The following is a 16,312-nucleotide window of genomic DNA, read 5'->3' on the forward strand; positions in this document are numbered from 1 at the left end:
CTTGAACCAAGAGGTTCAAATGAGCAGGGCACGTGTGAGTCGCGGTCGTGTGCACTGCGCTGTGCACACTATACATCCCATAGTCCTTGAAATGAGCAAGAGAGCATGGCTGTGCCCTCACTTACAGTGAGACCTCCTCCCACACAGCAGCAAAATAAATAAATAAATACATGAATTTGGAGATTTGTCTGGGAACAATAGAAAGTCATTTTCTGAATACATACTTGAATAAAATGTATATATTTTTAAATCTATGTGCAGTTCCCACAATAACAGATGTGGGAAGATTGTGTCACTCAGATCACCTCACAGCTACAACACCTCAGGTGTTCCTGCCTCCTAGCTTCTCAGCTGGGATTGGCTGAGGGGACACCAATCCCAGAACACAGAGTCTAGGATCATTCCAGAATCACTGGGCAGAACCAGTTCTCCACACACATGGAATCCTTTCTGTTCAGAATGCTGACAAATGAACTCATTACAGTAAGTACCACAATTCTACGTTTTTAAGAGCCATTTCACACTGCTGTGCCGCCGTTTGGCCTCAGCATAGGTGTATCCGCAGTTTCCCATAGACTTTCTATTATGTCCCACGTTTTTTGAAAGCGCACCAAAAGTTCTGCATTTTTGGTGTACTTTAAAAAAATGCACCAAAAATGCGGGACATCATAGAAAGTCTATGGGAAACCGCGGCTTAACCGTAAGAAACCCAACAATGTAATTCTTCAGAATGTACACATTTCTGTACACGTTTAAAGCAGCTCATTGTGTTCCCTTCATTCTGTTCGCTCCCATTCCCACAATGGGCATGCTGGCTTAATGTGCCTCAGCACAGTGCCAATTTGGAAAAGGTTTCTGTGCTACTTTGGTGCGATTTACACTGCATCTTGGAGCCATACACAAGACATATACAAAGTCCTGTTAACCACTTAAGCCCCGGAGGATTTGGCTGCCCAAAGACCAGGGGGTATTTTGCAATTCGGCACTGCGTGACTTTAACGGACAATTGCGCGGTCATGCGGCGCTGCATCGAAATGAATTTGACGTCCTTTTTTTCCCACAAACAGGGCTTTCTTTTGGTGGTATTTGATCACCTGTGCAATTTAAAGTTTTTGCGCTATAAACAAAAAAAACAGCGTCAATTTTGAAAAAATAACAATATTTTTCACATTTTTTTATATGAAATTCCCCAAAAAAATTTAAAAATCTATTTTTTTTTAATTTTAGGCCAATTTGTTTGCTGCTACATATTTTTGGTAAAAAAATCGCAATAAGCGTATTTTGATTGGTTTGCGCAAAAGTTATTGTGCTTACTAACTACGGGAAAGATTTATGTCATTTTTATTGTTTTATTTTAACTAGTAATGGAGGCGATCTGCGATTTTTTTTGCGGGACTGCGACATTGCGGCGGACAGATTGAACCCCTGACTGACATTTTTGACACTTTTGGGGGTACCAGTGACATTACTACAGTATGCTATACATATGCATATGCACTGTTACTGTAAAAATGACACTGGCAGGGAAGGGGTTAACTTTATTAGAGATCCAGGGACTAAGTGTGTCCCTAGGGGCGTGCTTCTAACTGTCAAGGGGCGTGGCTTTTGATGTAACCACAGAGACATACGATCCTACATAGCAGGATCGTATGATCTCTGCAGTTACACCAGGGAGAATGACAGGCGGCTTTGTTTACATCAGCTGTCTGCCTTTCTCCCTCTCCAGCGGGAGATCTCGATTGACCGGTGGACATCGGAGCCGCCGGTCACTCGCGCAGGGATGGCCGTGAACGAGCAGGGGTGGGAACGCGCCTCTGGCGGCACGCGCTCGCCCCCTACAGTCTCCTGGTGTAGTACTACGTCGCTTTGCCCAGGAGGGGCTGACTGCCGCAGTAAATGTACTTGCGGTCGGCAAGTGGTTAAAGTCACACTACATTATCACACAGAAGCAGAGTAAATAAGGCTCTACTCTATCTAAAAAGTAGAACTAAAGGCGATTTTTTTTCATTTTAGTTTAAATAACCGCTTGCCGACCGCACTATGGCTGATTTAATGCTATAAGGCGGCCGCACTACACAGAATCACGTATATATGCGTGATTCTGCATTTCCAGGTTTTCAGCGCGAGTGCGCGTCACCTTGCTCCCGCTGTGGTTTTACACACCTAGAGTAGATCAACGGGTCCTGCAGCCCCAATGTCTGCCGGTGTTTTGCCGAAAACTCCAACTCGCCAAAATCTCCAACCACGTCACTTCCGGGTGACTCTACAGCAGGAATATTTGGGGATTTCGACCACTTGGTGTTTTCACAGAACAGGTGACACCGTATACACTCTGGTACACGCTGAGTGGATATTTTTAGTCAGCCTCCAAGGTGGCGACAACTAGCGGGCGGAGTAACAATATCCTCTCATTATAGCGCGCACCAGAGTGTATACAGTACCGCCTGTTCTGTGAAAACACCAACTGGTTGAAATCTCCAATTGATCCCGCTGTAGAGTCACCGGAAGTGACGTGGCTGGAGATTTCGGCAATTTGGAGGTTTCGGCAGAACACCGGCACCTACTGATCGTTCAGTACACTGACAGAATGCCAGTCTGTTTATGTAAACAAGGCAGATTGTCATTCTGTCAGTAAAAAAGACATGGATTCTGTGTTCCTGTAAAGCATGTCTTCCACTAGTAAAAGCACCCCCTCCACCACACTGAAACACTAGCTAGGCATACAGTTAACCCTCTGAGCGCCCTTGATGTTAACCCCTTCCCTGCCAGTGTCATTAATACAGTGACAGTGCATATTTTTAGCATTGATCACTGTAATCAGAGGGGAAGATGGAGCAGGCATCACCCCGGTACCATTTTTTAGAGCAGACGGTCAGCTCTCTAGTAATGCCGAACGATGTGGCTAAGCAACCACTCGGCTGTTATTACAAGGAGCAGGAGGGGACGTTCCAGGCTCTCCCATCCCACCGGGAGACCCAAGCAACCAGCCAGCACGTCCGCCGGATGGCAAGAGACCTAAAAAAGCCAGAAGCCGCTTTGATTAGGTCTCGGATGTAGTAACCCGAGAGGGCAACGACATCACTGCTGGTTTCCTGGAGTCCTAAAGTCGCCAGTTTAAAAAATCTGAAAGTATTAAAAATGCAGATTTTGCAGTTTTGAATGCTTTCAATTACAGAGGAGGGCTTTAGGGTCTTACATTACAATGTTTACATTCCTTGTGACAGCAATATAAGTGATCAAAAATAAAATAAAATAAATAAAGGGACAGTGTAGAAATAATTAAAAAAAGAAATAAGAAAAAAAAATGTAAAGCGCCTCATCCCTCTGTGCTCACACGCAGAAGTGAAGGCATACGTAAGTTGCGCCAGCAAATGTAAACAGTGTTCAAACCACACATGTGAGGTATCACTGCGATTATTATATCGCAAGCAATAATTATAGCACAAGACCCCCTCTGTAACTCTAAACAGGTAACCTGTAAAAATGTCTAAAGCGTCCCTTATGGAGATTTTTAAGTACTGTCATTTGTTGTGTGCGGAATTTTAGAGCATGACATATTATATTAGGTATCTATTTACTCGGTGTAACATCATCTTTTACATTATACAAAAAAATTGGGCTAACTTTGCTGTTTTTGTTTTTTTATTCAAAAAAGTGTACTTTTTCCCCCAAAATAAATGCGTTTGAAAGAGCACTGCGCAAATTCAGTGTGACATCAAATATTAAAACACATGTTATTTTATTCTCTAGGATCTCTGTTAAAAAAAAAAAATATATATATATATATATAATGTTTGGGTGTTCGGAGTAATTTTCTAGCAAAAAAATTGTGATTTTAACATGTAGGAGAGAATGGTCAGAACTGGCTCGAGTGGCAAGTGGTTAAAGCGTATTTTTTCCCAAAAAAATACATTGAAAGACCGGTGCGCTAATACTGCGTGACATAAAATATTTATGGAAGGTGGAGGAGCACAAGGTCTCTAACATCCACCAGCTCTGTGATGTCGTCATGGAGGAGGGAAAGAGGACTCCAGTGGCAACCTGTGAAGCTCTGGTGGACTCCATGCCCAAGAGAGTTAAGGCAGTGCTGGAAAATAATGGTGGCCACACAAAATATTGACACTTTGGGCCCAATTTGGATATTATGACTTAGGGGTGTACTCACTTTTGTTGCCAGCAGTTTAGACATTAAGACCTTCACACTTGCGGACCGTTCAGATCCCCCTGTCAGTTTTTCAGGCGGATCTGAATGGATGCCCCATGCATCTCTATGGGGCATCGGATGTCAGCGGAGACATGTCCGCTGACATCCGATCTGATCCGTTAAATCTGGACGGATGGAAACCCTATTTTCCATCCGTCCAGCGGATCGGATGAGAATGGACAGGTGGTCCGTTCCCATCTGATTCCCCCATAGAGAACAGCGGGGATCTGACAGCTCGGTTTCCACACACAGCGTGGAGACAAAGCTGCCACCCGCCTGCTCAGCGGGGGATCGGCCGATCGATCCCCCACTGAGAAAAACCGAGTCCGCCAGCGGACTCCCCTGTGTGAAAGGGGTCTAATGGCTGTGTGTTGAGTTATTTTGAGGGGACAGCAAATTTACACTGTTACTGCCGGTTCACACTGTTCCGACTTGTCAGGCGACTTGGTCGCCTGACAAGTAGCAGACCGTGCTGTGCAATTGGAACTGTTCTAATAGGAGCGACTCAAGTCGCTCCGACTTAGAAAAAGGTTCCCGCACCTTTTTTTTTTTTGCAAAGTCGGAGCGACTTGCATTGACTTCCATTTTGTGAAGTCGTTGCAAGCCGCGCCGAAGTCGCGGTGCAGGGGTGACTGCATTAGTCGCCCGAAGTCGTTTCGGATCAGTGTGAACCGACTCTTATACAAGCTGTACACTCACTACTTTACATTGTAGCAAAGTGACATTTCTTCAGTGTTGTCACATGAAAAGATATAATAAAATATTTACAAAAATGTGAGGGGTGTACTCACTTTTGTGAGATACTGTGTATATATATATATATATACAGTGGGTACGGAAAGTATTCAGACCCCCTTACATTTTTCACTCTTTGTTATATTGCAGCCATTTGCTAAAATCATTTATGTTCATTCTTCTTCCTCATGAATGTACACATAGCACCCCATACTGACAGAAAAACACAGAATTGTTGACATTGTTGCAGATTTATTAAAAAAGAAAAACTGAAATATCACATGGTCCTAAGTATTCAGACCCTTTGCTGTGACACTCATATATTTAACTCAGGTGCTTTCCATTTCTTCTGATCATCCTTGAGATGGTTCTACACCTTCATTTGAGTCCAGCTGTGTTTGATTATACTGATTGGACTTGATTAGGAAAGCCACACACCTGTCTATATAAGACCTTCCAGATCACAATGCATGTCAGAGCAAATGAGAATCATGAGGTCAAAGGAACTGCCTGAAGAGCTCAGAGACAGAATTGTGGCAAGGCACAGATCTGGCCAAGGTTACAAAAAGATTTCTGCTGCACTTAAGGTTCCTAAGAGCACAGTGACCTACTGTAACGCTCCTGCGTTTCATGTATGGTGTGGATTTTCAGCTGCAGAAATATTCCACTTCAGTAGTCATGTAAGAGAGATGCTGAGAAACCATTCCCAACCTCAATGACTCATCATGTGTGGAAGGTCTTAATTCAGCTAGTAAATACACACACTCAACAAGCTGGTTCCTAGAGTGATTTTATGTATGTAGTAACACAGTGATGAAGATTTAAGAGACAGGTTGAGTGGAGGTGGTAGGTGACAGACACTTGAAGGTAAGACAGTAGCAGATGGATGCAGGTAGGTTTAGCAATCATGTATGGTAGCAGATGACAGAGTAGCAGGTGGACATACAAGAGTGATCAACCCAGTGCAGGAATAAGTAGCAGTAGTCTTAAGAGCTAGCAATCTAGATATGCAGATGTGATAAATAGTCTTTACTATGCAGAGCTAGATAGTGTAAGCTTAGTATAAGTTTATAGAGGGTTCCCCTGCGGGGTACTTAGCACTAATAGCAATACAGCCGAAGGTTGGTTCAGGAGGAGCGGATGATCCGGAAGCGGGATGCAGGGATCAGCGCAGCGAGGTTCCGTTAGTGAAGTATGCTTGCAAGCACGAAAGCTTCAAGCCAAGTTAGCATCCAGGGAAGGGTGTTTGAACGAACACATGTGAGTGAGAACCAGCGATTTAAATAGCCATCTAGTCCGGCGCTGTGTGATGACAGCTTCAGTCTTAAAGGTGTATGCGCACCTTTCCAAAAGAGAATGGTGGGGCGCATACACTTGTGAAAAGAGTAATTTAGGGTACCAAAGGTACCGGAACATTACAATACCCCCCCCTTAAGGCCGGCTCCTGAAGGCCTCTGGAGCTGGTTTGTCTGGGTATCTCGCATGAAAATTGCGGATTAATCTAGGGGCATGTATTTCAGAGGTGTTTAGCCAGGTGTCGTCTTGGGGCCCATAGTTCTTCAATCTAACCAAGTACTGAAGTCTTCTTCTGTAGATACGAGAATCCAGAATCTCTTTTATCTCGTATTCTTCTCCACCTTCAACTTGTACAGGAGGCGGAGGTGGAATATTAGGCCTTATTCCTTGGTCCGGAACATGGGGCTTCAGTAGCGACACATGGAAAATGGGATGGATTTTTAGGTCTATTGGCAATGTAAGCTGTACTGCAGCTTTTCCAATAAGTTTTTTGATTGGGAAAGGTCCCAAGAACAGAGGTCCAAGCTTTTTGCTAGGGATCTTCAGTCTTAAATTTTTTGTTGAGAGCCAGACGAGGTCCCCGATAGTGTACTGTGGAGAAGGTCTTCTGCGAAGATCATAGTACTTCTTTTGTTGACTGTGAGCGTGTGCAATGGTAGTATTTAATAAACCCAGAGAATCCTTTATTTGGGTAAGATAATCTGAGGCTACTGGGTTGTTTGAAGGAAGGATGCGTGGTGGAAGAATAGAGGGATGAAACCCATAGTTCAAGTAGAACAGACTCTGCTTGGTTGTACTGTGGGTTGCGTTGTTGTAGGCAAATTCTGCCAGAGGGAGAAGATCCACCCAATCATCCTGTTGGTAAGAAGTGTAACAACGTAAATACTGCTCGATGCATTGGTTGACTCTTTCAGTCTGTCCGTTGGTCTGCGGATGGTAAGGAGAAGTGAGCTTCCGCTCGATCCGTAGTATGTGACATAGTTCTTGCCAGAACTTAGAAATAAATTGGGATCCACGGTCAGACAGAAGAGTTTTTGGGATACCATGTAATCTAAAGACATGTTTCATCAGGAGTTCTGCCGTTTGTTTGGACGAAGGTAGTCTGCGAATAGCAATGAAATGTGCCATCTTTGTCAGATGGTCCACTGACACCAAGATGGTATTAAATCCTTTGGAAAGAGGCAATTCTACGATGAAGTCCAAGGACAAAACTTCCCATGGAGTTTGGGGTATTGGGGTCTCGTAGTGTCAATTTTGGACCTGGCACAGACATTGCATGAAGAGACGAATTTTTGTATAGATGTTTTCATGTCAGGCCACCAGAATTGCCGGGAAATCAAATTAAGAGTCTTTGTCATACCCATATGTCCTGCCATAGGCACATCATGAGATAATTCCAAGATCTTGTTGCGTAGGGTAGGTGGTATGTAAAGTTTGTCGTTGTAGTAGAGGAAGCCTTCTGCATCAGTATTTAGTTGTGGTGGGGGTGAATCCAAACTTATACCATGCAAAACCTCTTCCTTCAAGGAACGGACAACTCCAATAATGCGTTTGTGAGGTATTATAGGAACGGAAGGGATTTCAAAGTAGTTTTCTTCAGTTAGTCGTGATAGTGCATCCGCCTTTTTGTTCTTATCTGCAGGTGTGTAAGTCACTAGGAAGTTAAACCTTAGAAAGAATAGTGACCATCGTACCTGTCGGTGCGAGAGAGTTTTGCTAGTCTGAAGATATTGGAGGTTTTTATGGTCCGTGTATATTATTATTGGTAATTGGGTGCCTTCGAGTAAATGTCGCCAATTCTCCAGAGCCAATTTTATAGCAAGCAGTTCCTTTTCACCCACGGGGTAATTTATCTCGGGACTGCTTAGGGATTTAGAAAAAAAGGCGACTGGATGAAGTGGTGAAGTGTGGGTTGGTCGTTGGGAGAGTATTGCTCCTACTGCCATGTTTGACGCATCTACCTCCAGAATGTATTGGAGGGATGGGTCTGGATGGCGTAATATGGGAGCGGAAGTAAACCTTGTCTTTAACAAGTGAAAAGCTTTATTGGCTTCTTCTGACCATTTGAATGTTTTTTTTTATGCTAGTGAGCTGTGTGAGGGGTCTCACAATAGCAGAAAAGTTTTTAATGAACTTCCTGTAGAAATTTGAAAATCCCAGGAATCGCTGTAGCACCTTGAGTGTAGTTGGTGTAGGCCAATCCTGAATGCAGGATATTTTACTCATGTCCATCTCGATTCCTGTTTTGGATATGATGTAGCCTAGAAAGAGTACCTCGTCTTTATGAAACAAGCATTTCTTCAGTTTCACATAAAGGTTATGTGCAAGCAATCTCGATAGTACAAGTCTTACATGTCTTATGTGTTCAGACAGGGATCGTGAATATATAAGTATATCGTCCAGATATACCACAACACAGACATCTAGTAAGTCTTTAAAAATATTGTTTATAAATCGTTGGAAAACTGCAGGGGCGTTGCATAGCCCGAATGGCATCACAAGATATTCGAACAATCCGTATCTGGTTCTGAATGCAGTCTTCCACTCGTCTCCATCACGGATTCGAATGAGATTGTATGGCCCTTTCAGGTCCAATTTTAAAAAATAGGTAGCTCCACGCACCTGCTCAATGAGCTCAGGGATAAGCGGTAGAGGATAGCGATCTTTTATTGTGATAGCATTCAATTTCCTGTAGTCGATGATAGGTCTGAGACTTGAGTCCTTATTGCGAACAAAAAAGAGTCCTGCTGCTGTGGAAGAAGTGGAAGGTCTAATAAAACCTTTTTCCAAATTCTCATCCAAATAGGTTTTGAGATGGGAAAGTTCATCCTGTGAAAGAGGATAAACATGACCGAACGGCAATTTGCTATTTGGGAGTAGATCAATGCTACAATCATAGTCTCGATGAGGAGGTAATGCTTGAGCATTTTTCTCAAGAAAAACCTCAGAAAGATCCTGATAACATAGTGGTGCAATCTCATCTGTCACCATAGACAGAATCTTCCCGGAAGACAGGAGGTTACACGTATCCTCGCAATAGCAAGAGAGGAAGGCCAAGGACCGTTCCTTCCAATCTATGGTTGGTTGGTGTGTGTGTAACCAGGGAAGTCCCAACACAATGGGAAAGTGGGGTGAAGGTATTAAATCGAAGGTAGTAGTCTCCCTATGAGACTCGTTAATTGTGACTAGAAGTGCTTGTGTCTGATCGGTGATTGGACCAGAGGATAACGGAACACCGGTAATAAGACTTACTGAGACAGGTTTAAGTTTAGAAATAATAGGAATTTTATTTGAAGCAGCAAAACATATATCAATATAATTTCCACAAGATCCTGTGTCAATCATGGCCTTAGTAGTAATCCTGTTCTGGTCCCACTGTAATGTCAAACAAACAAAAATGTAAGGGTTAGTGAATGAAGTTGTCAATCCCCCTAGGAGGACATGTGAACACTCACCCTTCTTTTTGTTGACTAGGGGACAGACATTTATCTTGTGATCCGGGGATGCACAGTACAAGCAGAGATTTTCATATCGTCTTTTGGCTTTTTCCATAGTTGATAGCGGTGGGCGTATGGTTCCTACCTCCATAGGAACGGGGTTAACGGCCGGAATCCGAGAGGAAACGGATAATGGCATTCCCATTTTCTCAGCCTTTCTTTCTCGTAGTCTTCTATCTATGGTAATACTGAGTTGTATTAATGCATCCAGGGTTTTTGGTAGATCCGCTCGGGCGAGTTCGTCCTTAACGGCTTCTGATAGGCCAAGCCTAAATTGGGTTTTCAGAGATGCATCATTCCATTCTGAATCAAGGGTCCATCTCTTGAATTCCGCGACAAAGTCTTCTACAGGCCTCCTTCCTTGTTTCAAGGATCTTAATTGAAGATCGGCAGTACTCTGCCTATTGGGGTCATCATATAGGCTAGTGAGTTCTGCTAGGAACAAGGCATAGGAGTTGAGAAGCTGGTCGTTTTTCTCAAAAAGAGAGTCTGCCCAGGCTCGAGGATCGCCTGTTAGGTAAGAAATAATAGTACAAACCTTAATGTGATCAGTAAGGTAGGTACGAGGTTTTAGCAAAAAAAATAACTCACATGCGTTTTTAAATTCGCGAAATTTTTTGCGATCGCCTGTAAATACCAAAGGGGGATTTATCTTGGGTTCAGGGGACCGAGCAGAGGTAAGTTCTGTCAGTCTAATTACCTGCTGCGACAGAGCCTGATTGTCTTCTTTTAATTCAGCAAGTGCGTGTATTAACGCAGTTACTTGCTGTTTTAATTGTGTCACCTGAGTGGTTATTTCTGCTGAATCCATTTGTAGGTTCGTTCAATCTGTAACGCTCCTGCGTTTCATGTATGGTGTGGATTTTCAGCTGCAGAAATATTCCACTTCAGTAGTCATGTAAGAGAGATGCTGAGATACCATTCCCAACCTCAATGACTCATCATGTGTGGAAGGTCTTAATTCAGCTAGTAAATACACACACTCAACAAGCTGGTTCCTAGAGTGATTTTATGTATGTAGTAACACAGTGATGAAGATTTAAGAGACAGGTTGAGTGGAGGTGGTAGGTGACAGACACTTGAAGGTAAGACAGTAGCAGATGGATGCAGGTAGGTTTATGTCATGGTCTTACCTTCTTGCTGTTCTCCTTCGTTTGACATGTGCTGGTGGCCATCTTGGTTTCTGGGTTTCTTGTAGCCTCCCACCCTGCGGCTCCTCCTTCCCACTGGGAGGAGCTGGATGCCTAGCTCATATATATAGGAGGTCTGTGGCTTCAGTTCCTTGCTTGGTCCTCCTGTGTTCACATGCTTCTAAGACTGCTGCTGCTTCTGGTCCCTGATCCTGGCTTCGTCTGACTACCCTGCTGGTTCCTGATCCTGGCTTCGTCTGACTACCCTGCTGGTTCCTGATCGTGGCTTCGTCTGACTACCCTGCTGGTTCCTGATCCTGGCTTCGTCTGACTACCCTCCTGGTTCCTGACCTCTGGCTTCGCAAGGACTCTGCCTCGGTTTCGCCATCCGTTTGGACTTTTGCTTTACAGCTTGATTTTCAATAAAGCCTTCTTATTTTCACTTATCTGTTGTTGTACGTCTGGTTCATGGTTCCGTGACATTAGGACCAAGCCATGAATTCTGACGGTACAGGGCCATCCTCGCTACCCACGCTGGTTGCCAGACTTGATCAGCAGGATCACCTGTTGGGTCGGTTCGCCGTGGCGTTGCAAACCCTGCTTGAACGCACGGCTCATTTCGCTCCCGTTGCCGATGGGTCGGTTGTCGCTCCTGGGCCCGCTCCTACTGCCGCTCCGGTTGTTGCGCCAGAGTCTACCCCGACACCTGTTGTTGCGCCTGCGGTGTTTCGGGGTATGACCGGTTCTGCCCCCCTTCCACGGCGCTTTGGGGGAGAGCCAACTCAGTGCCGAGGTTTCCTTAACCAGGTGGGCATTTATTTAGAGTTGCTGCCACATGCCTTTCCTACTGAGAGATCAAAGGTGGGCTTCTTAATTTCGCTGCTCTCGGACAAGGCCTTGGCCTGGGCCAGCCCTTTATGGGAGAACAACAATCCGGTGGTTGCCGAGTTTTCCGGTTTTGTTGCTTCTCTTCGGAGGGTATTCGATGTGCCGGCTCGTGCTGCCTCTGCTGCGAAGCTCCTTATGTCCATTAGACAGGGTTCACGATCCGTAGCTGAATACGCCATTGAGTTTCGTACCCTGGCAGCAGAGGTGGGCTGGAATAATGAGGCTCTGGTCGCTGCTTTCTCTCATGGTCTCTCGGATGCCTTGAAGGATGAGGTTGCAGCTAAGGACCTACCAGTGGAGCTCGAGTCTCTTATTTCTTTCTTGATTTTGATTGACACCAGACTCAGGGAGAGACCTTCCTTTAAGGAGAGTCTGCGGAGGCCTCCTAACAGATTGGCACCTACCTTTGCTGTCCCACCCGTGCCTCCCTCTCCTCCCACGCCTCCTGGGGATGACTTGGCTGGGGGTGAACCCATGCAGCTGGGCTTTGCTCGCCTGTCCGAGGGGGAGAGGGTACTCCGAAGACGCGAGGGTCGATGCATGTACTGTGGTCTCGGTGGGCATTTTCGGTTGGCATGTCCGAACCGTCCGGGAAACGCTCGCACCTGAGATCCTGTCGGGGGCAGATCTTGGGTGGAGTCTCCTCGTCCCCGGTTTCCCATGTTGACAAACCACTGATCACTGTTGTCCTCTCCTGGGTCGGGGGCTCTGTGACGACCCAGGCGTTGGTGGACTCTGGTGCTGGTGGTTTGTTCATTGATAGTGGGTTCGCTGCCGCCAATTCCATTCCTCGGCAGGTCCGAGGTTCTCCACTGGCTCTTGAGGCGATAGACGGCAGACCCCTTCTGCCGCCACACGTGACTCATGAGACCCTTCCAGTGGGGATAGCCATTGGTGCCGTTCACAGAGAGTCGGTCTGCTTCCAGGTTATTTCGTCTCCACACTACTCGGTGGTCTTGGGGTACCCCTGGCTCCAGAAGCATAATCCGACTTTCGATTGGAGATCGGCCGAGATCCTCTCGTGGTCACCGCAGTGTGGGGCTAGTTGCATCCATGGGCCTGTCAAGTTGCTGTGTACTTCCTCGGACTCTCTGTTGCCTCCTGAATACGAGGAGTACCGGGATGTATTCGATAAGGTGCGCGCGGTTGCCCTACCTCCGCACCGCCCATACGATTGTGCCATCGAGTTACAACCTGGTGCCGTTCCTCCTCGTGGCAAGGTCTATCCACTGTCGGTAGCGGAGAATGAGGCCATGGAGGAGTACGTGAAGGAGGCGCTTTCACGCGGACACATTCGCAAATCCTCGTCCCCGGCAGGGGCTGGATTTTTCTTTGTGAAAAAGAGGGGCGGTGAGTTGAGGCCTTGCATCGATTACAGGGGTCTCAATCGCATCACGATCAAGAACGCTTACCCGATACCCTTGATTTCCGAGCTGTTCGATCGCCTTAAAGGGGCCACGGTCTTTACCAAACTCGATCTGAGGGCGGCATTTAACCTTGTAAGGATCAAGGCGGGCGATGAGTGGAAGACCGCGTTTAACACCAGGACCGGTCATTATGAATCCTTGGTTATGCCCTTTGGGTTGTGCAATGCGCCCGCAGTCTTTCAGGAATTCATTAACAATGTTTTCCGTGACCTGTTGCAGCAGTGTGTGGTGGTCTATTTGGATGACATCTTGGTATATTCTGAATCCATGGAGACCCACATTCTGGATGTCAGACGAGTGTTGCAACGGTTACGAGAGAACAAGCTGTTCGGTAAGCTTGAGAAATGCGAATTTCACCGATCCCAGGTAACCTTCTTAGGTTACATCATTTCCGCTGAGGGGTTCTCCATGGATCCTGAGAAGGTTTCGGCTGTCTTACAGTGGCCCCAGCCCAGTGGTCTTCGCTCCCTGCAGAGCTTTTTGGGCTTCGCCAATTATTATCGGAAGTTTATCAGGGACTTTTCCATGCTAGCCAAGCCTCTCACGGATCTGACCAGGAAGGGCAGTAATTCCCAGGTCTGGCCGCTCGAGGCCATCCGAGCTTTTGAGGCTCTAAAGTCCGCCTTTGTGTCGGCTCCGATTCTGTCGCATCCCAACCCTGGGTTGCCCTTTGTCCTCGAGGTGGACGCGTCTGAGACGGGAGTAGGCGCCCTTCTGTCTCAGCGTAGAACACCAGAGGGTCCTCTGCTTCCTTGTGGGTTTTACTCCCGGAAACTGTCTTCCGCGGAGTGCAACTATCAGATTGGTGACAGGGAGTTATTGGCCATCGTGCAGGCCCTTAAAGAATGGAGGCACTTGCTCGAGGGTTCGGTGGTTCCGGTCCTCATCCTGACGGACCACAAGAATCTGACCTACCTTTCTGAGGCCAAGAGATTGACACCACGTCAGGCCAGATGGGCTCTGTTCTTGTCACGTTTTAATTACGTGGTCTCCTACCTACCCGGTTCCAAGAACATCAGGGCGGATGCCTTATCACGGCAGTACTCCGACCTGTCCAGGGAGGAGTCGATTCCGACTTCGGTCATACCTCCGAATCAGATCCTGGCCGCCATTCGCACCAGCCTGACCTCTCCCCTGGGTGAGCAGATTTTGGCGGCTCAATCTGGTGCTCCCTCTGGGAGACCCAACGGCAGATGTTTTGTGCCTGAGGAGTTGCGCACTCGGTTGTTGCGAACCTACCATAACTCCAAGACCGCGGGGCATCCTGGAAAGAATCAGCTGTCCTGGGCTGTTTCACGTCTGTTCTGGTGGCCTTCCCTACGTTCCGACATCGCCGCATATGTAGCGGCATGCTCCGTTTGTGCCCAGAGTAAGTCCCCTCGGCACCTTCCGTTGGGCCTTCTGCAACCCATAGCCACCGGGGAGCGCCCATGGTCACACCTGGGGATGGATTTCATTGTGGACCTCCCTGCATCCCGAGGCCATACGGTCATTCTCATGATTGTGGATCGATTTTCCAAAATGTGCCACTGTGTTCCTCTCAAGAAGTTACCCTCTGCACAGGAGTTGGCCACGATTTTTGCCAGGGAGGTCTTCCGGTTGCACGGTTTGCCCAAGGAGATTGTGTCGGATCGGGGGAGTCAGTTTGTGTCCAGGTTCTGGCGCGCCTTTTGCTCCCAGTTGGGGATTCATCTCTCCTTCTCCTCGGCCTACCACCCTCAGTCCAATGGGGCCGCAGAACGATCCAATCAGGCCTTGGAGCAATTCCTTCGTTGCTATGTCTCCGATCACCAAGACAATTGGGTTGACCTCCTGCCTTGGGCTGAGTTTGCCAGGAACACGGCGGTGAACTCTTCCTCTGGGACGTCTCCCTTCATGGCCAATTATGGGTTCCAACCTGCCGTGTTACCGGAGGTATTCTCTTCCCAGGATATTCCGGCTGTGGAGGATCACCTTTCCGTCCTACGTGCTTCTTGGGTACAGATCCAGAAGTCCCTTGAGGTCTCTGCGCAGCGCCAGAGACTCCAGGCTGATCGCAGACGAGCGCCTGCTCCTTCCTACCAGGCCGGAGACTGTGTATGGTTGTCCACCCGCAACCTCAACCTTCGAGTGCCCACTCCCAAGCTGGTGCCTCGCTTTGTTGGTCCCTTCCGAGTGCTTCGCAGGGTAAACCCGGTAGCCTATGCCCTTGCGCTTCCTCCTGGCATGTGGATCTCCAACGTGTTTCATGTTTCCCTGTTGAAGCCACTGGTGTGTAATCGTTTCACTTCCTCGGTTCCTCGGCCTCGTCCGGTCCAAGTGAGCAATCGTGAGGAGTATGAGGTGAGCAATATCCTGGACTCACGCCTGGTCCGCGGTCGGTTGCAGTTTTTGGTTCATTGGCGTGGTTATGGTCCAGAGGAGCGTTCCTGGGTTCCCTCCGCAGATGTCCATGCTCCTGCCTTGCTCCGAGCCTTCCACGCACGCTTCCCTCAGAAACCGTTCTTTACTCCGCGGAGGAGGGGCCCTTGAGGGGGAGGTACTGTCATGGTCTTACCTTCTTGCTGTTCTCCTTCGTTTGACATGTGCTGGCGGCCATCTTGGTTTCTGGGTTTCTTGTAGCCTCCCACCCTGCGGCTCCTCCTTCCCACTGGGAGGAGCTGGATGCCTAGCTCATATATATAGGAGGTCTGTGGCTTCAGTTCCTTGCTTGGTACTCCTGTGTTCACATGCTTCTAAGACTGCTGCTGCTTCTGGTCCCTGATCCTGGCTTCGTCTGACTACCCTGCTGGTTCCTGATCCTGGCTTCGTCTGACTACCCTGCTGGTTCCTGATCCTGGCTTCGTCTGACTACCCTGCTGGTTCCTGATCCTGGCTTCGTCTGACTACCCTCCTGGTTCCTGACCTCTGGCTTCGCAAGGACTCTGCCTCGGTTTCGCCATCCATTTGGACTTTTGCTTTACAGCTTGATTTTCAATAAAGCCTTCTTATTTTCACTTATCTGTTGTTGTACGTCTGGTTCATGGTTCCGTGACAGTTTAGCAATCATGTATGGTAGCAGATGACAGAGTAGCAGGTGGACATACAAGAGTGATCAACCCAGTGCAGGAATAAGTAGCAGTAGTCTTAAGAGCTAGCAATCTAGATATGCAGATG

This window comes from Pelophylax lessonae, assembly GCF_965119305.1.
Source record: "Pelophylax lessonae genome assembly, chromosome: 4".
Classification (NCBI taxonomy): domain Eukaryota; kingdom Metazoa; phylum Chordata; class Amphibia; order Anura; family Ranidae; genus Pelophylax; species Pelophylax lessonae.